The 23,452-nt window shown below is 38.4% G+C and overlaps 1 protein-coding gene across 1 annotated transcript in view; it reads left to right on the top strand.

Annotated features, from left to right (window-relative positions):
- LOC150046919 (uncharacterized) overlaps window positions 1-23,452 on the top strand; it is a 109,097-nt gene that overhangs the window by 70,820 nt on the left and 14,825 nt on the right. The window contains exons 5-6 of the mRNA XM_090357056.1: window positions 20,335-20,409; window positions 21,150-21,332. The gene's annotated coding sequence lies outside the window, so the exon portion shown is untranslated. The remainder of the gene's footprint in view (window positions 1-20,334; window positions 20,410-21,149; window positions 21,333-23,452) is intronic.

Here is a 23,452-nt window from a genome sequence, read left to right as displayed (position 1 = left end):
GGAACAAAGCAAACTAAGAGAAAAGGCATGGGACAGAAGAAAGTATAGAAAACATACAAGATGACAAGTAAGCAATTAACCAGTTGCAGAAAACCTTAGTGACTTTCCATATTTTTTAAAAAAGGCAAATCTAAATTGTAAGACACAAATAAGATGGTGTGTAGTAGTGAGCAGTTAAAGTACACCAAGATCCATGCCATGTATAAAAAGAAGAGAGATGTACTTTATAACTTAAAAATTAAATTTTAAAACATTTTATTTATGAATCAGTACAAAAATGTATAGTAGTTTTCATTCCTGAAATAGAAAAGGATGAGCATATGGGAAAAAATCCAGAGTATGCAGATAAGATACAAAGCATAGAAAAACAAAGAAAAATACATAGTAGTTTCTAAATGAGCCCTGATATATTAGTAGCTTCATTTTAGGTAATGGTTTTATTAAACATTTGGACTCATCTGGATGGATGCAATCAAGAAAGCCATTTTTCTCCTGCTAATCCCCTTTAAATTCTGTCTGATCAGCTTTCTCCCAGACTAATCCTATGGCTTTTTTGGACACTTTGTTATTAATAAACAAGTTCATTTTCAGTTGGCAAGAATGCTAATCAATTCTAAGTCCAGACTTCTCTTTTCCATTTTAAGGCCCCTATCCTTCATTGTCTCTATTCCTCGGGTCTTGTGAGTTGTAAGCAAGACCTGAGAAATTGCAGTGGAGAAACTATCGTGTGGTTTGTATTTATGTGCCATTTCCTTGCTCTTCACTACTCACTGAGCTTCCTTGGCTCCTCAAGGGTTGATGGGGGGAAGCCAACAAGGAATTCCATTACAGCTATCATAAGCCTGTTGTCATAAGAGAGATGCTCAAAGACTGATTCTTATGTAATACTGGGATGTGATCTCTGAACCATCATTTTTATCATTCCCATACTCTCCTGAGCTCAGAACTGTTGTAGTGTAGGACTTTTCCCCACACAGTTCTCTGAAGAGTGACATGAAACTGGAGAGGGCAATACCAGGGTTTGAATTCAGAGCCTCTGAAGTGCTAGGCAGACACTCTATTCCTAAGCCATGTTTCTAGTGCTTTTTTGTTTCATTGATTTGAGATTGAATCTCTCTTCCTAACTGTGCACCTGGAATCCATTCTCCTGTTTTTCACTTTTCAGCATAGCTAGGGTAACAGCTATGTATCCCAGTGCCCAACTCCTCTTGAGATGGAGTTTTGTAAATGTTTTGGCCTATTGGCCTGGAACCACAGTTTTCTCAATGTCAGCCTTCTACATAGCTAGGATAACAGGTGTACACCACCATCCAGGTATTGACTGAGAAAAAGTCTTGCGTGATTCTTCAGATTTCAGCCTCCTACTAGCTAGAGTTACATGCATGAGCCAGCAGCACCTGACTCAGATAACTTCTTAAGGCTACTCATCCCCAGAAGCTCCTACTGCGATTGCCTCGCATTCAGGCCAGAACTACCTTTCATGGATTTTACTGATTAATCTCAGATGTTCACTTAGCTTCTTCAAAATTCCCTTGCTCCCTCCTCTGTGGAAGAGAGACTTGATTCAGAAACATGGTCTCCTCACATTGCTGTCAGGCCCAATGCTAGCTAGACTAGCTCTTCCTTAAGTTTATCTGGGCAATTTCCAAGCACAAGTTTCTCTAGCCCTATCAACCACAAAAGTCTTAGATCGAGTTCTCTAAAACCTTCCTCGTCTTCTTATTTGGCTCTTTCCCAAAGTAACATCAAGTCTGCAATCTTCATTCTGCATGCAAAAAGTGAGAGTTCAATCTCCCCTCTGGCAAGCACCCCATGTTTATTATTCACTTAGCTTGGGAGCGTACAGCACTCATGCCAGGCCAATTATTCTCCTTTAATGCATCCCCTAGCACTTCATTCCCTGTCTTTTCTTTTTCCTCCCCCACTTTCCTCCTTTCTCCACATTTCTCTCCTCCTTCATCCTTATTTTTCTCCCATCTTTTCTCCTCTTTCCCTCTCCTCCTCTTCCTTTCACTTCTCCTTTGTCCCTCTTTCCTTTCCTCTCCCTACACCTTCCTATAAATGAAAATTAAAGTACTATCTACTAAAATTTATTAGTTATAACTAAATGATACTGAGGATAAGTTTATACTCTAAATGTATTTGTAATGTCCACTGATAATAAGACGAAAATAGTCAAGAATGAAGAAAATCACATTTACTTAGGGAAACTTATGACTGAAATCTGAGAAGACAGAAATGCGATCTTGAAAATATGTGCCAAGGTTTTACACGATGGCAGCTATATTTGTAACTTTAAAAATGCAACTGGATTACATCATTTGGTAGAAATTACAATTGGTGCAGGCAAAAGTTAAGCTGTTTTTGGAAGAAAGTAATTGGGTACAGTCTCAGTCTCTGTGTAGTATGAGAAAAAGGGCCCATTGTACAAAAGATGAGCAGTTTGACAACATTCTAAAGGTGAACTGGTTTATGCGTTCAGATAACACTCTGCATCCTAAGTGCTCTCAGTTTGAAAGTGTCCAGAAAAGAATAAAGGTTTCATTTTCTGAGTCTCAACCTCTGCACAGATGTATGTATGTATGTACAGCACAGATGCATTATGTAATTGTGGGTATATATGTGTGTATGTGTATATACCATTCCTTACACAGTTAAATTAACTAAAAACCTAAGTAGTAATAGTTAATTAAGTGGGTTAATTTGATTAAACAAGAATGACAGTTAAAGCAAAGTCAGAAATTGCATGCTGAAGATATTATCTGCTTTTCTGTCCACATCAATAGAATAAAAAAATGTTCTGAAAACACCTATGTTTTGAGTCAAGCGGTCTTATTGAAAACAAAGATATCTGGAATGGAAAATAGATTTTATAGAAAAATATTTTGAATTTTTATATCATAATCATGGAGTATAAGAAATTGTAAAATGCATCATACAACAAGAGATGCCTGGTTAATCAGATACTATCCTGCAATATTATAATTCCTTCAAGTTTAACTCTTTCCCTTCAACTCTCCTAGATTTTTATTTTCACTCTGACTGCCATTCTATACTTTTAGGACATGGCCTTGCCCTATATAAAAGAAAAGGCCTGAAGTGAAATTAGAAAGTTTAAGCAACGCTTTTCGAGATAGCATGAACAATCAGCAAGCACTGAACTGGAAAAAATGAAATGCCATCCAAATAGAAGCAGCCAGGGCATGCAATTTTCCTCCAGCAAACAAGGCTGATTCTAAAACGCACTCCTCTTCCTCTCCTCTCCACATACTTTCTCCAGCATTGAATGGGAATGAAATTTGGGTTGTTGGCAGAAGTGGAATTGTGAGGGATGGAGGCTGAATAAAGAAGAGTTACACCACATTGCATTCTCGTCATTGCACAGAATTCAAGTAATTTTTCAGTAATAGTATCCACAGACGATTTGAATTGTAGAAGTACTGAGGTACTGCTCTTACTGCTCCCTCTCCTGTTTTTTGTGTTGTTTCTTTAGGTTTGGGGCAACCGTTTTCAGTTCTTAGAAACTGGCTCATACAATTCCTGTATACAATTCCTGTATACAATTCCTAATATGTCAGTTTCAACCACTTTGGGAGAAACAAAATGTGCTCTGATGCTAGAAAAGAAGTCAGAGAAGAAAGAGCTTGTGTCAGAAGGACTCCTATAAGTAAACTGAAAACAAATAATAATAAGCCTTAAAATGATTTCTTTCCCAACAGGCTAGTGTATTGTATAATATACTCAACACTGTCGATTTCTTAGTTATGTCTCATAGGTAGATATTTTGTCAATTAAAAATGCCAAAAAAAATTTTAAATGCCAAAATTTGATTAACTGAATTGGGTAGTTGAGATCTTAAAAGTGACTTAGGGTTATGTTACTGTTGTTCATTTGTTCAGGAAAATAAATATGGAAGCAACTGAAAGATAAATTTTTTTAAAAAAAACTACATTTCAGATAAAGAACAGTTTCTCTTTTTAGTACTAAGGATGAAACTTCTTGACTCACATCTTCAGTCCCTTTTGACGTTGGTTACTTTCTTTTTCTCTTCTTTCTTTCTTTTTTTTTTTTTTTTTTTTTTTTGCCAGTCCTGGCCCTTGAAATCGGGGCCTGAGCACCGTCCTTGTACTTTTCTCAAGGCTAGATCTCTACCACTTGATCTACAGCCTCACTTCCAGCCTTTTTCTATGGATGTGGTACCAAGGAATTAAACCCAGGTCTTTGCACATGCTAGGTAAGCACTCTACCACTAGGCCAAACTGGCCCTGTGATATTAGTTACTTTCAAAGGTCTTGCTTTATGCCAAGGCCTTCTATGTTTGCCCACAAAGACTACCACTCTACCCAGCTATGTGCCCCCACATCTATAGTGTGGATAACAGGTGGCCTCCAACACACCAATCCATTGGTTATGATAGTCTCAAAAACTTCTTTTTGCCCAGGCTGGCCTCAAACCAAAACACACCCATACATACCCACCACCATCACCACCTCTCTGTATCTACCTCCTTTGTGGCTAGGTTTTACTTTTCTGAATTCACAACATTATTAAATGGCCAGTAATTAATTGTTTCTATTGACCTGTTTTTCATTTTTGGGTTCACCACTTTTCTGTTTCCATGTTTTACCTCTGTATTCACTCATACTAAATCGTAACAAACCATTTCTTAGAAATTCTCCTGATGACTTATTGATCTTGTAGGTAAGATCAAGTCTAGAAATCCTTTTGAATCCAAGAATGGGGGATCATGCCAAGTGTGTCATACATAGCAAGAACTGCAATAGCTTTGCCCCACAAAAATAGAACTTCTCCTAAAGGATAGTGCAGGCTTAACGCCAGCCCTGGTATCAAATCCCCCCTTCTATTTCTTGACTTTGTGGCCTTAACAGTTTACTTAGTGTCTCTCAAGAACTAGTTTATTTTTTTAATTAAAGCCTCTCTTACATCTTAAAAATGTCTCATCAATAGTAGGTTTATCTGCTTAGAAGGACAATTTGTTGTTATTTTTTCATATATTTTTTATTGTAATTAATAGAAGGGTTACATTATATTCACCAGATAGAAGGTGCATTACTTCACATACAGTGATACCCTTTCTCATGTCTTGGTTCCCATTTCCCTCCCCCCACCCCAGCCCCTCATCATGTTCCCCCCCCATCCGACTTCAAATAACCAAATATGCATATATACAATATATCAGATAACCAGGTGAAATACTGTAACAATATAAGATAACCAAGGGACAGCAAAAGAGAGGAGAGATAACATGGTACATTAAGGACATAGTTGTTGTTTTCTTAAGTTGATAAAATCCATTCATAGAGAAGTCCTTTAGCATGATGAGTTATTGAACTATATAATACTGTCTAAGATTTTTTTTTAAATGAGGTGTTGTAGGGCTTTTTTTCTCATATTTCCTGTATACTGATGCTGACAGCAATTTCATAAGAGAAATTTCAAAAAAGCTGCAGCAGCGATTAGTGCTGGTGGAGGCCCTGTATAATCTCCCAAGGTTACAGCCCCACTGCCTAGTGTGTAAATTCCAATTTCTTGTTCTATATCATATATTCCCCAGCATTTGTATAGGCCTTTTAAGCATATGCATGCCCATTTCTTTCTCTTACCAAATATTTTTCCTCAAGGAATTTTCTTTGAGGCTATGCTTCTTTATTTTTTTTTTCCTAGCCTAGAAAAACCACTATACCACTAAACCCAAGAGACAGAGACAGAGCAGCTTTGTGCTCCCAGACTCAGATTGGAAGAGTGTGGGTGGAAGAAGGGGAGGTCAGAAAATAGGCTGTTATTTCCATTGCTGGCAATTTAGATTCAGAGGCATTTCATCTGCAGTTCCCTCAAGTGTTGAATTGAATAAAAGTAGTAGCAGCAACAGTGGAAAGGGTAGGTGGGGGAGGGGCTGTGAACACTTCCAGCTAAACGCAGAGAGACAGGCAGCTTGTAAGCATGCATCCTCAGCTTGGAATAAAAGCCACAAGAATCCTGAGAGCCAGTATTTATTGAAACTAGACACGGCCATGGTGAAACAAAACCCAGGCTGAAATCCATCTCTGCTGGCAGAATGGTGTGATTACTGTGTATGTGCTTCCCTGAACAGACAACATGTAGACAATAGTGTGAAAAAGAGGAAGAACAAGGCGCTGCTGCATTTACAGCCTGCCTCTTCTGTTAAAGATTCAGGCATAGACATATTTCCCATGTATTTTTACTAAGAATTAATGTCTATAAAGATTTACTCTTTATTTTACATTTGATCCAACTAACATTCATGTTTGTATTCAGCCAGGCACCATGTAATACTGATGGTGTACTGAGATGATATTGTTTACAAAGACATGCTATCCCAAATTCCCTCTGTAGGACATTTTAAATGTTGCCATACAAGGTAGTAAGTATAGGTAAGCTAAGCTCTCAAAAATACTTTTTTTTAAAGCAAATAATGGGCCTAATAGGGAAGATATAGGAGAAATTAATTGAAAATAATGCTGAAGGATCACCAGAAATTTAAACAGGAAAAAAGTAATTAGATTCTCATTTTCTTTGTTTATAATCCCAAGAAAATAGCCTGCTAGAAAATGAGAGTAACAAGATATAAAATTATGAAGGAAATTTTGCTGTACATGAAGGATTAAAGAGGTTCAGCCATTTATTTTTGTTCTATTTTATAACCATATATCATTACTTATACAAAAGAATTTCACTGTGGCAAGGTCGTATATGCATATACTGTGCATAGAACAAAGTTATTCCCATACCACTCTTTCTTATACCCATTCTTCCTCAATAGATTTCAGGGTTCTGTTTTCATATGAAGCATTTGAATCTTATTCATTCTTCCCATCACCCTGTCCTTTTGTTCTCTTCATTTCTACTGATTTTCCTTCACCCAATCTGTCCCTCTTTTACATTTATCTCTATTTCTCTCTTTTCTATTTTTTTGCCAGTCCTGGGGGCTTGAACTCAGATCCCGAACACTGTCTTTGGGCTTTCAATGCTAGAGCTCTACCACTTAAGCCACAGCACCACTTCTAGCTTTCTCTATGTATGTGGTACAGAAGAACCTGAACTCGAGGCTTCATGCATGCTAAGCAAGCACTCTACCACTAGGCCAAACTCCCAGCCCTCTCTTTCCTGTTTTTTAGTTTTAGGTCATTCCTTAGTCTGGCTTTTTAATTTTTAATTTTTTATTTTAATTATTTATTTTTATTTTTTCAGTCATGGGACTTGAATTTGGGGCCTGGGTGCTATCCCTGAGCAATTTTGCTTATGTTCTGCTAGTTTAAGTCTGGCTTTTTTTAATAACCTCCAAGACCATGTTTTTCTTGGAATAATATGTGTGTGTGTGTGTAAGCTATGTGCACATGGCCATATAGGATGAGATGAAACGAAATGAACACCAGGATAGGGAAGCAAGAGATTTATCCTTATAATTGTTTTCTTTTTAACATACTGTGTTATTTCCTTTTTATTTCTTTCTCTTTCTTTATTGCTTTGGCTAAAAGTTCAAGTACTATATTTACTTTAAAAGAAAAAAAGAGATACTGTATACCCTTGTCTTGTTCCTGATGTTAACAGAAATGACTTTGAGTTTTTCCCCCATTTAGTATGATATTTGCTATATTTTTGTCATATATAGCTTTTTATACCATCCTATTATTCCTAGTATAGTGTGTGTGTGTGTGTGTGTGTGTGTGTGTGTGTGTGTGTGTATCAGTCCTGAAATTTGAATTCCAGGCCCTGGTGTTTTCGTTGAGCTTTTGTTTCTCCCAAGACTAACACTTTAACACTTGAGTCACAGCTCCACTTCTGGCTTTTTGATGATTAATTAGAGATAAGTCTCACAGACTCTCTTGCCTAGACTTTCAAACCACAATCCTCAGATCTCGGCTTTATCAGTAACTAGGATTAGAAACATGAGCCACTGGCTTCCAGCTTTCTTCTATATTTTGATCTTTGTGTACAAGGGATATTGAATTTTATCAAAGAATGCTTTTTCCTGCATCCATTGAGATGATTGTATGAGGATGTTTCCCCCTTAATTCTGTTTATGTGCTGTATTAAATTTTTTGATGTGCATGTGTTGAACCAACTTTGAATCCCTGGAATGAAACTAATTTGATCAAGGTGTATGGCCATTTTAGTATGTTGTTGATTATATTTTCAAGCATTTTATTGGCCATTGTTATGTCTATGTTAAAATAATTAGTCTATAGTGGGTTTTTTGTTGTTTTTATTTTGTGTGTATGTGTCCCCTTAGTTGAATTTGGTATCAGAGTTAGTGCCTTTGAATAAAGTTTGGTAACATACCATCCTTTTCTAACTTAGGGAATCATTATAGATGTATTCTTTAAAGAAATTGCAAAGACAATCTTTAAAAATCTGGTAGGACACAGAATCCATTTAGTTCTGGACTTTTCTTTGCTGGCTGTAGTTATCTTGGGTCAGTTTAAGTAGCTCATATATATCTAGAAATATATCCATTTATTCTAGATGTTCTAATTTATTAGATTATATTTTTGATTCAGAGGATTATTTTAATCCTCTAAATTTCATTGAAGTTTCTTATGATACTTCCTTTTCACCTCTAATTTTATTATTTGCGTCTCCTCCCTCTTTCTTTTGGGTAATTTGGCTAATGTTTGTCAGAATTTTGTTGCTTTTTAAAATAACTCAAATTTGTTTCATTGATGTTTTGTATTGGTTTTTAGTTTCCATTTTTTGTGCTTACCTTTTTTTTTTTTTTTTGTCAGTCCTGGGTCTTGAGCTCAGGGCTGGAGCACTGTCTTTGGGCTTTTTCAAGGCTAGCACGCTACCTCTTGAGTCATAGCACTACTTGCAGCTTTTTTCTGAGGAATTGAACCCAGGGCTTCATGCATGCTAGGCTAGCACTCTACCACTAGGCCACACTCCTGGCCTTATGCTTACCTTTATTTTGTTTCTTTCTGTATATTTTTATTTTAGTAGTTATGTCATTCTATCTACAGCTTTTAGGTTTGACTCACTCCTTTCTCTAAGAGCCTCTGGGAGACCATTAAATCATTTACTTGAAATATTTCTAATTTTGTAATGTATGCAGTCATAACTATACAAGTGCTTTACTGCCTGAGCCATGCTTCCAGCCTTTTTCTTTTTTAGTTATTTTCCTGACAGAGTGTGATTTTGCCTGGACTAGCCTCAGACCATGAAGGTTCAATGAGATAATATAAATGAAGTACCATAAAGCTGTAAGATAGGGGACTAATTGAATAGTTCTTAGCTTTTCATCTGTACCCATAGTTTAAAGGAGGGGATGAAAAGAATCACTCTACCCAGTAGGCTAATAAGGAGATGAATAGGAACTTGAAGCATGATAGTAGTGAGATATATTTTATCATATATTATTTATATATATTTATTATACATTATATTTATTATATACATTTATTATATATTATGTTAAGCCATCTAACTACTAAATAACCTTCTGGTAGGTGAAGAATTCCTTTTCTTATGTTTTATGGGAAATACCATATTTACTAAGTTTAATTCCAGCTAAATTTCACCAATCAGCCACTATAATTATTAGCAATATTCTTAAACTTCTGCCTTGATGTTTCAAACCTAGGTGGGATCTTATAGATTCCATATTGCTAAGGCTAGGACATAACTAAATTTCTGAAGAGACAAGTAGAGGAGATAAATGAGTGTGTAAGGGAGAGAGAGAGATGGGGGAGGAAAGGGAATGAAAATAAAGGAAGGGAAAGAAGGAAAGGAAAGAGAGAAAGGCAAAAGGAAGGAGAGAGGAAAAGAGAAAGAAAAGAAAGGGGGCCTAGGAGTTTGGCCTAGTGGTAGAGTGCTTGCCTAGCATGCATGAAGACCTAGGTTTGATTCCTCAGTACCACATACATAGAAAAAAAAAAGCCAGAGGTGGTGCTGTGGCTCAAGTGGTAGAGCCCTATCCTTTAGAAAACCCAAGGACAGTGCTCATGTCCTGAGCCCAAGCCCAGGATTGGCAAAAAGGGGGGAAGGAAAGGATAAAGAAAGAACACTAAAATTCCTGTTGTTTTTTAACAACAACAATTCCTGTTGTGTCTAAAACGTATGTGTATGTGGCATGTATATGTGGACACAGGCTGGAGGTAGAGAACTGTTGTGCTTTCCATACTGTACACAGCTGAATTGATGTAGGAGGAGTATTTGTAAAGGGATTATACAATAGAGAGATAGGAACTTCTGCAAAGCAAAGAAAGGACCGCTATACATGGTATAGTAATTGCCATTCCCTTCAAAATTCAGAATGTTCCCACAAGCACTCCATATGAGCGATTTATTAAAACTCCTTAGTTAGTAGTAAGGGCAACCCCTAAATTATTATAGGCCATGAATGGGACAGAGCAAAGAAATTTTCAATGCCAGTGACATCAAACATATCATAGGGGCTGTCCTTCAATACATTCCCAGCCAGGAATTTGCAAAAATCTTGGAAATGGCATTAGACTTCCTGCTAAATGAAAGTTACAACAAACTAACTACTTGAAACCATTTGAAAAAGAAATATTAAATGCTGCTTTTGTACCTGGCATCCTGATAGCTAATTCTAGCCAGAAATCACCTCCAGAAAAATGATGCCTGGTCATTTCCTCCTCTCACAAATAGGTTAAGAGTGCCTCCTAGATACTCTCCCACTGTTGTGCACTTGCCTTTCATGCCTTTGTCTTGTATTGTAATTACCTGTTTATTTTTCTTCCTCTTCTGATAGACTGAACACTCAGAACTAGTTAGAATCCAAGTCCATCATCATCATCAGTGCAACTGGAAAGCTGCAGCATAGAATTAGACTTCTTGTAAGAGTCAGGGGTCAAAAATAACAAAATTGAAGCACAGTCAGTTTGAGAACTAGAAGAAGGAGAACAAACAAAACATCAGACATTATCAAGAGGACAGATCCAACACTTGGGCATATTTCTGTCTCCCTTCTCTGTCACCACCTTCCTATCTAGCTCTCTAAAATTAAGTGCCTTGAAATCTGTGTTTGGCTTGCACTATCACCACCATCTTCTGGAATCTTCAGAGAAAATTTTTTATTTTGAAAAATCACAGCAGTATGAAAAATATCTAAATTCCCTTTTCTGAAAAGCTTGTTTATACTTAACAATCCTAGTGAAATTGAGCACATGCTTCAGCTCACAGCTTTAACTGAGCCATCCACAAAAGGAAAAGGGAAACAGACTGGTCTTAATACAAAGCCAGGTATCTGCAGCATGTCTTTGTGTTCAGGTTTGTGCAAGGTTTCCACTATCTTTCCTCACTTGCCATCAAAGGAGGAACCAATTAAGCCAAGTAATTATATTTAAAATTCCATAACCCTGAAGAGGCTGAAATGAAAACCTAACTGTGCAGTGTAGATGCTTAGAATCTGTCCTACGAATAATGGAGGACTAGCCCCAGTCTGATGCCAGTTAATAGTCAGTGCCTGGACATAGCAGAACTAATGTACAGAGAGCTTGAATTTTTCTGCATTCAAATGTCACTCCCTGTTTTTGTTGATGCAAGAGAGAATCCCTCTTCAGGGCCATGTCACATGAGAATGAAAACAGAATAGCCTAGCACATAATGAATAACATAGAATATTCAACTTGTCCTTCTAACTGCCCACACAAGCAAAAATGACCAAAGAGGGTTTTAACATATGAAATACTGATATAGAGACCTAGGACTTCTGCAAGTGTGGACAAAAGAATTAGGCAAGCAACAACATTTAAGCAACATTTAAGGAATTGGTGGGATGTTTTTTTCTTTTTTTAAAAGTTAGCTACCTCTCTTGGCACAAGACAGAAGATAAGACCTTAGCTTTTAATATGGACCAGATACTATGAAGTGCTTTTATCGAATTAACCAGAGAATATAGTATTTTTTCTTCATGTCAGACAGTGATGTGTATATGTACTTGCATAGGGACCAGGCATATGAGAATTTTCCTACATGGCCATCATATGGTTCCGTGCCCTAGCACGCCATTTATGGAAGTTAGTATATGCATGTGCAAAAGAAAAAGACTGTACCATTATTCCAATCAATTAAACTCCTACAGCACGAGGATGAGGAAGAGGCCCTGATTCTCTTTTCCTTTGCAGTAATTGCCTCAGCAATCATCTTTGATCAGAAAAGAGCCGAGGAGGAGAGTCCTGCAAGTTGACATCCCTGGTATACATATATACATTTACATACACGGGGCAGCCACAGCTCTGCAGCTTTTTACTGATGTCTCTGACCTGAAACCATTGTAGCTCCATTGACACCTCATTTAATTGAATCCTTCCCTTAGCAGTGCAGGAGCCGGAGGACTTGAAAGGGGGAGGGAAGTAGAAGGATGGGTAATCAAGGCACACTCTTCTGCCTGAATGTCTAGAAATGACAGGGAAGTAATTGCTTTTGAAAAGCAAGGGAGGAAAAAAAAAACAGAAATAGGACAATTTGTTCTATTTAGCAAAATGCTAAAAGGTGATAGAGATATGTGAATTTTTCCCCAAATGAACCAAATTCCATACCCTGAGAATAAAACTGCTTTGTATTTCTGTACAAAATTGAAATGAGCTTTATTAAAGAAGAAGCAAAATACCATCGTTATAAAGAAAAATCCAGAGACTTCTCGATTCAAAATGGCCACAGACAAGAGTAAGATATTCTGAGCTCAGAGTCACAGCACAGCCCCTTCTGTCAGCTTCAAATCAGCAAGCCAGAGGGTCGAGTCAGTTTAACCTGCCTCTGTGACATATCACACACCCGCCTGACCCTACAGTGGCCTCATTTTTATGGACAGAGAAAGCTCACGGTGTAATTCATTCCCTGGCACACCCTGCTCATTCTGCCTCTTTCCTTTGCCACAAAAAAAATGCACTGCATATTCTCTGCCGGCTGAAGTGATGAGATATTAGTCTGCTTCCTGTTTAATGTTAGAACTGCCTTGCCTTATAGCTAAAAAGTAATATCCTCTGCACAGCATCAGTTTGAGGGCCTAGATCATCTATGCAAATAAATATATTCTGTAAGATCCAGGGTCCTAAAGAAATCAATTTAAACCTGGGGAATTTCCAGATAGAGCAAAAATAAAATCTAAAAGGCATTTAATAGTCCTCACTTTTTTGTCATTAGCTCTTCATTTTGCTTTTCTGTCATTGTTTGTCAGTCTTGGGGCTTGAACTCAGGGCATGAGCACTGTCCTTGGGCTTTTCTCAAGGCTAGCGCTCTACCACTTGAGCCACAGCACCACTTCAGGTTTTTTCTATGTATGTGATACTAAAGAATTGAACCCCGGTCTTTGTGCATGCTAAGCAAGCACTCTACCACTAGATCACGTTCCCAGCCAATAATTTGCTTTTTTAGATTATAGTTAATGCGAGAATGAAGGTTTGTACATCGTGCAACAGTATTGCCCTTCGATTTCTTATATGGTAACACTGAAAGCAAATGGGATAACAATATATGAGTGAAATACAGCATTTTTACAAAGTTCCCTCACATACATTACTAAACTTACTTAAACATCTCCACAGCCAATGGTAGCAACTTTATGACCCCTCTAGACAGATTAGAAAACTGAGGCTCATATAGTCTAAATATTGCAAGTTGTCACTGCTGATAAGCAGGCAGTCAGGGAGTTCTAAAGTACAACAACATAGTCCCCAATTTATAGTTCCATAGTATTGAGCTCTGTTTTGGCCCAACTCAAGCTGATTCCCATTGCATGAGGAGTTTCCAGGACAAAGAAGGGACGAGGTGCCAACTTACCACTTCCAATCCACCCTCCCTGTACAAGGACTCTAGAGTTTCAAGCATGCTTCCAAGATCTATACCGGCTGCTTCCTAAGGTCTCCCCTCATGTTCTACATCACTAGTCAACAGATGACAGTTTACAGGAAACACTTGTGGGAAATGAATCTTGAATGTACAGGTAGAGTGTCCCACACATGCACATAAAGTCATTCCTAGCAAGAAACAAAACCAGGAGTGGAAAGTGAAGGGGAATCGGTCATAATCTGGAAATGGTAACTGCCTCCCCACACAGCCACAGCCTACACTCTAAACATTCCTAACTAAAACATGGCATCCCAGAATGTTACTGTAGTAATATATATTTGACAGGGCAGAAAGCTAGAACATCTTTTAAGCTTTTAGATATTTAGACATGTGATATATCTATCTCCATTTGAGCTCACCCGGATTCTACAGATGTTTCAGAGTCCCGGGTGCTGGTGGCTCATATCATGATCCTCAGGAGGCTGAGATCTGAGGATTGCAGTTCTAACATAGCCCAGGCAGGAAACTCTGTAAGACCCTCATCTCCAATATACCCAGAAAAGAAGCTTAAGGACAACATTTAGGCCCTGAGTTCAAGCCTCAGGACTGGCAAAAAAAAAATCTTTTTTGGACAAGCCAATTAAAGAAGTAGCAGTTGTGGGGCCGGGAGTTTGGCCTAGTGGTTAAAGTGCTTGCCTAGCATGCATGAAGACCCGGGTTCGATTCCTCAGTACCACATACATAGAAAAAAGCCAGAAGTGGTGCTGAGGCTCAAGGGGTAGAGCTCTAGCCTTGAGAAATTCCAGGGACAGTGCTCAGGCCCTGAGATCAAGCCCAGGACTGGCAAAAAAAAAAAAAAGAAGTAGCAGTTGTATATATTTTAGAAATGAATTGCTCAGAAGAAATTATACAAACTATACTGATACAAATTTCCTCACGCTTACTTTCAAGTAGTAAGCAGTTTTTCAGGTCTTCACAATCAGCGATTTTTCTATTAAAGCCTGAGAGCCAGTATCTCTGATAACTGAGGATGCTAACGATGGATCTTATGACAAACTAACAATGGTTTGATGTTTTACAAATGCATTGCATAGGTGTCTAGCTAATTTTCTCGCCAGGTTCCTAAATAATATTACATTGACATCAAAAAAGTAATCTAGATAAAATTATATTTCCAAAGAATTATGAATTATTCTTCATTAGCAAGATCAAGCTTAAAACTTTGCCCCAGATTCATGACTAAAGTTGATCAGCTATCCATTGTCAGCAGGTGAATCTGTTCTGAGAGGAGATAATGCATTAATGTGGCTTACTTTTTCAGGTCATCTCTGCTTTCTGCAGAGACCCTCTTGCTATCTTAAGGAACTTGCCAAGCCTCACCTCTTTTGTGAATTTCTCTTTCCTGACATTGAGCTTATGTAGCACTTTCTATAGGGCAAATATACTGTCCTTTCTCCATCAGTAATTTATGCATTTCTCACTTTTATTATAGAGGTCTGAAATCCTACAACCTCACTTTCGAATCCCCCATCGTATACAATGACCTATAGTAGGCTTAAAATGAGTGGTTAGTAAATGACTAGACAGGTGATACCTATGGTTGTACTTTTACCATGTTTCTATGTGTTCAGAGTCCCTTTTATGTTACCATTCCCTGAGTCTGGGCACATTACCCTTTCAACAACATTAGCATTTCGTTAGGATATAGAGGATCCATGTAGTTTTTAAGTGCCCATTTGTCTGTTGTTTAGTTTCTACATTGTGTCTGTGTCTTAGTACATTGAACTACTATAGCAAAAATACCATAAACAGAGTTTTTATAAACAACAGAAATTTATTTCTCACAGTGCCAGAGGCTGAGAAGCTATCAGATTTATTATCATTGATGCAGGCTTTGTTCTCATGATCATCCCCAAAGGCTTTTCCTTCCAAACCATCATACTGATGATTAGGTTTCACATATAAATTTTGGAGTAATACAAGTGTTCATAACACATACCACTGCTTTCCTTAGGTACCCTTTCAAGGCTATTCTAAATTGAAAGTTCCCATTACAGAATCCTGCCCTACTGTGACAGTCACATAATGACTTGTTGTAATACCTAAATTTGGTCATGTGAATGCACACAGTCTTAAGTGAAAAAGAAAAGTATCCCTAGAAACATATAATTAGACACCTATCATCATGCATGATAGAATCCTAAAATTCTTGCCTGTCCAGAAGCCAGCGGCTCACGCTTGTAATCCCAGCTACTCAGGAAGCTGAGATCTGAGAATTGTAGTTCAAAGCCAGCTGGGACAGGAACATCCATGACTCTTATCTCCAATTATCCACCAGAAAACCAAAGTGGTAGAGCACTAGCCTTGAGCAAAAAAGATCAGGGCAGCACCTAGGCCCTGAGTCCAAGCCCAACAATCAACAATCAACAACAACAACAAAAATCTTGCTAGTGGTTCTGTACATTGGAATAACATGGGATTTTTTTTTAAGTATTGGTATTCCAAACCAGGTAGCTATATCAGAATCTCTAGAGTAATGTCCTGGAATTGCTAAGCATTTCCACATGATTTTAACATGGAACTGGGGATGAGAACATTACAAGAAGGATTTATTGGTAGCAAAAATACAAGATATCTTCTTTTAGCATCTCTTGAAAGTGTTTGCTGACCCTCGAGAATTTTTTATTTCTCAAGATTCAAGATTACTTCGGCTTCTACCATGTACATGTGCCTCTGTAGGAAGACTATAGATAGATGTTTAAAGAGATTTTAAACAACCTGCCCTGTAATTTTCTCATTTTTGGAGTATATTCATGAAATATTCTAATTCAAACAACATCACAATTATTAGATACTGAATTAAAGCCCTTGCATTTAGGGCTTTAGGAAATCAAATACGAGTCAAAAAATTTGGATAGGCAATCGTAAGGAAGCAATAGTCTGTAATTGTTAGAACTCACAATATGCTAACAACTCTTTAATTATTTTTAGATAGGGTCTTGCGCTTTTGCCCAGGCCAACTTTTAGGCTGCAATCCTTTACCTCTGCTTCCTTAGTAACAGGGATTACATGTATAAACGAACCTGCTTACCCCTCTTCTTTATTGTTATTGTTGTTGTTGTTGTTTTTAATGCAAAAAATGAGATTATTGCTAATGCTCACTTGGCAAAATTGTTGACAATAAAAAATGATATTATATACATGGCCTGGCACATAGTTTAGTCCAAATAAAAAAATAGCCAGTGTCTAATAAGACTGAGTGGATCTGACCTAATTCCATTTGACCTTGAAATCATCTAGTTTCTATCTTAAGTTTCTTCACTACTCAAAACACTTCTTGCAATTCAAACCTACTTTTAGATTTGGTTAATCCATGCTCTCACTCAGGCTAACCAGGTGACCTCTTGATGTTAGTCATTTACTTATTTCTAGTTCTTTTTTGTGAAGCATAGGCATCGTTTTTGAAACAGTAGCAAGCAAAAAAAAGTGTCTGATAAAATAATGAGCCTTCCTTATTTTGGGCTTTCCTTTGATGCTTGCCATCTCGCTCCCATTACAGCTCTTTGTCCACCATTGAAAAGGCCAGTGTCCTCAATTTATGCCCAGCTGGAAAGAGAACATTGAGCTTAAGAGTGCAAAGAAGCAAAGAAATCACACTGAGATGATATTTTCCTTTATGAGACATTTCAACCATCATAACAGAGAGAATGTCTTATGAGCTGACCATCAGTTTAAAATATGGAAAATGTTTCCTGTCCCTGGGACAGTCATGTGTCCTCATGTATTTCATATCACTAACAGAACAGTTGAGAGGTTTGTCTTATACAAATAAAATTTAACATATGGATAGAAAATTGTAATGTATATTATTGCTTTCTAAATTCTAATATATATCAAGTGTCTTGCACATTTGGTAAGAAGTTACATCCCTGACCTGATTGCATTATTCTTACCACTTCAGTTTATTATCTTCTTTTCAATAACTTGCTATTTTGTATTGTTTTAATACCTTTTTTATGTCTTAACAATTTTAAGCATATTTATTTGTAGTTTCTACCACATTGCTCTGTCACCCAAAATTTTTAGAGGTTCAGATCTATCATTTTCTTGGAATACTACTCTTCATTCATGGTTCTCAACTTTGTGACCTGGCTGCATCCTTAGGAAGCTTTATCAACAGAATTCTAGGTGACCTCTACAAAGGCACAGTCCTCCACAGTATCTCAGATTTCTGCTGTCAGATGCCATGGGGATTGTCCTAGCCTGAGACTAAGTTTCATTTTCATTTTTTACTTTACAGGTTTCTGAATCAAGTGGATGGTAAATATAAATCCCCAAACTCTATAAGGCCTACTCACAGAGTCTCAGGAAAAACCTGTTTCAATGATAAGAATCATTGCAACAACAGATGGATGTATTTTTCCTTTGGATAACTTTTAAGAGTTTTGTTTTTTGTATGTGGGTCTAGTCTCGCTTCCAAGTTATTAACATCTGTGAGTCCTTGTCCTGGTGGAGGTGTGATAACTATTCCCATGGTGACTAAGTCTAGGCTGCGCTCCTCAAGGCAGTTAATATGTCCTGGGGCTTATTGCTCTCATTTCCAGTCATCTTTGCACCTGACACTTAGGGAGTGCCCTACTTAGCCCTGTATTTAAAAGAATTTAAGTTCTATTTTACTTAGAATATCATAGCATTTTTAGTTTTGAGGTTATCTGCTCTCCCATATGGCCAAAAATGAATCTCTCAATTCCTTCTTCATAGCAGAGAGACTGCTTTTATTGTATTTTTGTAATTATTTTGTGAATCTCTCTCAAGAGCATCCAAGCTCTGTGAATGTAGGGGTCAAGTCTTTTTTTTTTTGCTGTTCTTATTAATAACTAATAGTAGCTATTCTCACCCTAACACAAGAAATCCTAAAATCTCAGTCATTTAACACTGTAAAAAATTTACTTTCTAGGGGGCGGGGAGTTTGGCCTAGTGGTAGAGTGCTTGCCTAGCATGCACGAACACCCAGGTTCGATTCCTTGGTACCGCATACATAGAAAAAAGCCAGAAGTGGTGCTGAGGCTCAAGTCGTAGAGTGCTAGCCTTGAGAAAGTCCAAGGACAGTGCTCAGGCCCTGAGCTCAAGCCCAGGACTGGCAAAAAAAAATTACTTTCTATTATGGTCCAAGATGCATCAGATAACTCTTCTGCTAACCCCCCCCCCCAAACCCACATTGTGTCACCATCCTCCATATGTCACCATCAAGGTCACACTGGAAGGGAAAGAAAAAGAGAAGGATCATGTAGAAGAATGAGAGCTGCATCAAGATCTTTTACTACAAGACCCTACTCTAAAAGAGCCAGAAAATAAAAAATACTTGTACACCTGGGAAGAGGAGTAGAAAATGGTTATTTGAAGCATTCAAGTTCATTATCTTTGTTCTACTTTTAACGAAGAGTAATTTCTAACGAAAGGAGTTTCTGAGAACTATGAAATGAATGGATAAACAAGAGGATAGGGTTTGGCGTAGGTGGTAGGACAGAGAGATGGTTTTGTTGTCTGTGACTGGTTTACTGATTCAGCCAATCTGTTGCTCTTTGTGTGTGGAGACCACACCTGTACTAGTTCATTATGATGCCTCTACTGCTATAGAAGTCTGGGCATATGTAGTAGCCCACACAAGAATTTATGATACCCCTGCTTGTGAGATTTCATGGAGAAGATTGGATGCTAGTAAATCTTTATAGCAGAGTACAGAAAGAAATTTAAAAAGTAAATTGTGAAGACATGGGATGAATAAGGGAAAAGGTAGAAGAAATGGTGAAGAAAAGTTAGTGCTAGTGTGGCTGGGTGTAATCAATAATGAGAAAGGAAGATCTTGCAGGGGTAACACCTCACTTGGGTAGTGTCATCAAAACATCAAGTCTGCTGAGTTGCAAATGCTATTGTTTTCTCTTTTGATGCTATATAACCTTGTACCTAGGAACAAGGTGGCTGCAGGGAAAATGGCACCATTTCTAGAGTAAAATGTGCACAGGAAGTGTGTATGTGGAATGGCCAGAAGTTGGTACCAGAAGGCTCTGTGCCTCTGCCCATGCAGAATGGAAAAACCATATTACTTCCAGCCCTAGCTGGTCAGGCCAGGATTTCGCCCTAGCCTTTTTCCAATCAATACATAGAAATGCCTGGTAACATCAGGAGGGAGCTGCCTTAAAAAAAAAAAAAAATCAAGTAGGACAGCCAAATTCTTTGTGCTCTTTTTCACAGCTTTCTTTCTAGGTATGGAAATGACCTTGATGACTGCAAATTACATTAGGAGGGTACCACCCTCCCCTACCACAAGAAGTGGACAAGGGCTACGAAAAGTAGCTAACCTTACAATGGAGGCTTCTGAAATGCACTGTTTCAGAGGTAGTGACAGGGGAGCTGCTCTACCTCTGGGGCTACAGCAGTGCAGTGTGCTTTAGTGGATCAATACTTTAGTCTTGTCATGCTAATTGCTCATTGGTTGACATTCATGATCCTTCCTTGCTCCCTCCCTATGTAAACTCTCTACAGCTGAAACAGCGAAATGCACAAATCCAGAGCCTTCAAAGCCAGCTCCTGCAGAAGAGAGAGAGCCTGGCGGCCAAGGTATGGTGCTCCCCCATTTTCTTGCCCCTTCTTTCAAAACAAAAAGCTTCCTATGTGTTTGTATTTGATGGTATGATAGGGAGACACATGAAAATAAGCCCAGGGTACCTTTCCTGCCACATGTCAATTGTATAACCTTTCCAGAATAAAACAATGGGTTCCACTCCTTCCAAAAGAAAACAAAACAAAAACAAAAAGAAAACAAAGAAACAACAACAAAAAAAGAAAGAAAGAAAGAAAAAAAAACAGAGAAACAGCCATCTACCCATTCTGAGAGTTTGGATACAGACTTCCTATTCTGGCAAGTGTGTCTACCCTCCATCGCGATGAACTTGTATCTTATACCTGCAGTGCCCTTTTTGCTCCCATACTAGGGCATATCAGACCAAGCTAGGATGAGAGGGTGGGGAGAGAGAGAGAGAGAGAGAGAGAGAGAGAGAGAGAGAGAGAGAGAGAGAGAATGAGAATGAATGTGTGTGTGTGTGTATGTGTGTGTGTGTGTCCGTGCGTGTGAGATCACGCCTACCATATTGGCTTCCTGTCCCTGGAACATCAGGCTTTCTAGCTGGCTGAGCCTGGTTAGAAAATAGTACATACAACCTCTGTTGCCATTGAGACCACCCCAACTCCTACCCTGTAAGCTTCAGGCCTGTGTTATGCAGGGTTTTGTTAAGCTGTTTGGTATTAATTGATTTTTTTCCCCTTTTTTTTTTCCTTTCTTTCCCTGGGCTGGTCAATAGCTGGATGCTTCAGGAGCAGAGGATCTATCAACTGCAGACCAGGCATAGAGAGACGCAGACAGACCTGGAACAGTAACCCAGCCAGCTCCAGTCGCTCTCGTACTTGGTGACCAGACAGTCGGCAGCAGGACATTTACCATACCATCAGACAAGAAATCAACTCTGACCCAGTCCTTGAGCCTGGTAAGTTTCTTCACTTTTGAAAAGTGAGGTGAACGATAACTTGGTTATCGTTGTTATAGTCTATCTTTACTTAGTCCCAAAATAGGTACAGCAATTTGAATGATTTCAGTTAATGAGTTTAAACATCAAAATCGGGAAGACCCGGCAGATCTGGAAGGATGGGTTCAGGAGAGGGATACGATTCTAAGGTGAGCCACAGCGGCCAAGCAGATGTCCTGGGCATCGATCTTTTCATCCTGTTATCGATTACCTCTTGGGGCCAAGGATGGGGTGGACCTTTGGGGACCAGAGGGGGAACCAACGCCCTCCCAGAGGGCCAAGCAGCCCTAATCGGTGATAACAGTGTTAAGTGGTCAGCCTGGAGATGAGGTTTGCTCAGATCTATTGATCTGTACTCCCCTGGGATATAAATCCTTCTGAATTTGCTTCCGTGGATATAAATATTTATAATTAAAATAGCATAAGGAGCCTCTTACAGGCACCGGGAGAGTGGCCCATTCCAGAATAAGGCTACATATCAATCTCCTCTGTCTCCCTACTTTGCACACTTTTCTCACTCACATCTGTTTATACATCCCCATTCTGTATTTGGAATCTATTTTGCTCATCCTTTAGGTGGCAGGGACAATATCAAAGACTATCAGAAGCTGGGGGGGGGATGGGGGCGGTAGATCCATTCTTTCTAAATGCAGCTTCCAGCTGAGGAGGAAGTGCTATTCTCCTCGTCAAGGCTATAGTTTCTTGTGCATTCAGGAGCCTGGACTCAGAAAGGAATGGGCTATTCCAGGGGCAAGATAAAGCAACGGCTTTTTTTTTTTAATTTTTTTTTGCTTTGTTTTGCTTTTATTGGAACATCAGTTTGGATCCCATAGCAAACAGACTTTATAGCACAAATGGATTAACCAATACCAAGATACCCGCCCCCCACATATTGGCTCCATTTGCTTGCAATATTCAGTCTAGGAGAACAACATGAGGATCCTTACACTCCTGCTTGCCAGTGCCTCATAAATCTAAGCTGAAATGAAGTGAGAGCACCCTTAACTTATGGAAATGCTGTGGGGGAGCTAGTTGAAGGCAGAGTCCTTGAAGCCAGCTGGTAAGACAGAGACCATTGATCAAAGCTTTGTCCACTAAAAGGATAATCTGGCTTTAATTTTTGGAAATTTAGGATGAAATTTGGATGGTGGAGAGAGTTAGTATTCTTTGAAATCAGTCACTGTGCTTTCTAAACCTATCATCTGCTTTGGCATTCAGGATGCAATCTTTTCAGTTTGGGAACTTCTATTTTTAAGCAGATGTCTACATATCTTGCTTCAGTGCTTGTATCTTAAACGTCTTTGTGGATCTGCTTCCGGCAGATTTCATTAAGTAGTTTATGCCTACAGAATTAATTACTTCTGAATCTTAGTCTGATCATGGTTGCATGTTAGTAAGCGTGCAAATGCTATGTAGGATCTGGGGAGAAATCACTGGGTTTTGCTTCTCCAGAGGTTAAAATACTTAGTTCCTCAAATCCATGTATGTAGTTAACAAATGTCTGCTTACATGATATCCTTTGTGATAGGGTGTCTGAACTTGGGAAGCAATGAACATTTTATTGTTTTGATTATTTATTTTCTTTTTATCCAAACTGATAGTTTCAGAATGCAAGTCTCACTCATTTGTCTCTCTTAACACATGATGGAGGGTTAAAACCTATTTCAATTGGCAGTCAAGGGTCAGCATTTCGGAATCCATTCGGCTTAGATAATTAATATAGGGGGAAAAAGTCTCCCAATAGACTTAGCTTAATAATGTTTCCACACATTTTCAGGTTGAAAACTACTTCCAAATAAAAATGGAAGAGTGTTCTGATTAGTAACATGTGGTAATAGAGAGAAATGAAAAGCAATTCTCTTTGTTTGATTTATATGGTAATACTCATGATGTGAAAGGTGAATTTTACTGTAGAAATAAACCTTCAGCATTGACCTAGAGAATGAAAGGCCCAAACCAGCAATTAAGTACTGTCTTGCTAAGTAATAATGGAAAGCATAATTAGTAAAGATAGATTTTTGCAGCGAAAAGAAAATTTTTGAGCTCTGCATCTCTCCCCTATTTGCAGTATTTGTCAACCA

The sequence above is a fragment of the Megascapheus bottae genome, chromosome 24 (assembly GCF_031878675.1).
Source record: "Megascapheus bottae isolate mThoBot1 chromosome 24, mThoBot2.hap1, whole genome shotgun sequence".
Classification (NCBI taxonomy): Eukaryota; Metazoa; Chordata; class Mammalia; order Rodentia; family Geomyidae; genus Megascapheus; species Megascapheus bottae.
Note: the sequence above shows the minus strand (reverse complement) of the source record. Positions and strands in the feature narration are given on the sequence as shown.